Source organism: Loxodonta africana, chromosome 3, assembly GCF_030014295.1.
Source record: "Loxodonta africana isolate mLoxAfr1 chromosome 3, mLoxAfr1.hap2, whole genome shotgun sequence".
NCBI lineage: Eukaryota > Metazoa > Chordata > Mammalia > Proboscidea > Elephantidae > Loxodonta > Loxodonta africana.
Window position 1 is genome coordinate 150,340,770 of NC_087344.1, and position 1,303 is coordinate 150,342,072.

Here is a 1,303-nt window from a genome sequence, read left to right on the forward strand (position 1 = left end):
GGCTACAAGGGCAGTCTCCTTTGACCTTCACCGGAACAGCGGAGAGGACCCATCTAGAGGATGACCCCGGAGCTCATCGCCTCTTTCAGAGGTTGGAGATCTGAACGCTCTGGGGCGAGGAGCCAAGTATCCCGCGGGCAAGTACGCATGAGGCCCTGAATCCGATCTGAGTTTAAATCTCGGTGAGACCTTTGTACGCAAAGAATATGCTCTTTCATTCAGTCCACACAAAATTTTAGTATTTAACAACAAAATCGTGCTCCCAAACATATAGTGTATTGGACGTACTTTCCAATATCGCGTGGCCCTCTTCCTTCTGCCCCCACCCCCAACATGGTTTAGGGGAGAAAAGGGTTTTGGGCTGGGAAGAATGAGCTTGGGCTGCAGCTCCAAAGTCCCAGGAGCAAGTTTCCGCTCTCCTCCTGCTCCCCGCGGTTGTTTGCCGCACTCATCCCCCTCCCCTCGTGCTCTTTCGGAGCCGGAGTCCTCGAAACCAGGTTCTCAGAGTGACCGGGTCCGGAAGGAATTTTCGGAAATATCGGGGTTTCAGGACTCTTGATTCCCAAGTCGGGTGAGTTCGCCTGACCCTGCGCAAGCGGTCTTTGAGTCTCTAGTATTTCAGTGGTAAAAGGTAGATGCTGCCTCCCTGAAATTCTGAACTCAGGGATTACTTTCATGCTAAGACTGCTGACTCTCTTTTTTTTTTTTTAAGACAACAATAATTCTGTACCAAAGAAAAGGCTGTGATGCCCGACTAGCTCAGTCGGTAGAGCATGAGACTCTTAATCCTAGGGTCGTGGGTTCGAGCCCCACGTTGGGCGAGCACTTTTGTACTCCCTTCCATTGTTAGAGAATCTTCTCTAGTCGCTTACCAACAGAATGAAAGAGAAAAGCAAAGCAAAGCCCATTGCCATCGCGTGAATTACGATTTACAATGACCCTGTAGAACAGAGTAGAACTGCCCCATAGGGTTTCCAAGAACCTCTGGTGAATTTGAACTCCCGACCTTTTGATTAGCAGCGGAGGTCTTAACCACTTCCCAACCTGAGCTCCACCAATAGGATTAAATTTAGGAGCTTCTAAATTGCCAGTTGCTGCCATTGAGACATCCTCTCACTTACTCTGGACATGTTATTAGGAGGGACCACTACCTGGAGACAGACATCATGCTGGGTAGAGTGTCTGTGAAAGAGAGGAAGAACCTCAGAGAGGTGGATTGACACAGTGGCTACAACAATGGGCTCAAACATAGCAAGGATTGTGAGCCTGGTGCAGGACTGGCAATGTTTCATCCTGTTGTAGG

The 1,303-nt window shown here is 49.3% G+C and overlaps 1 non-coding gene across 1 annotated transcript; it reads left to right on the forward strand.

Annotated features, from left to right (window-relative positions):
- Positions 1–748: 748 nt before the first annotated feature.
- TRNAK-CUU (transfer RNA lysine (anticodon CUU)) lies at positions 749–821 on the forward strand. Its single transcript has one exon. It is a non-coding gene; the product is annotated as a tRNA-Lys (tRNA).
- The last annotated feature ends 482 nt before the right edge of the window (positions 822–1,303 follow it).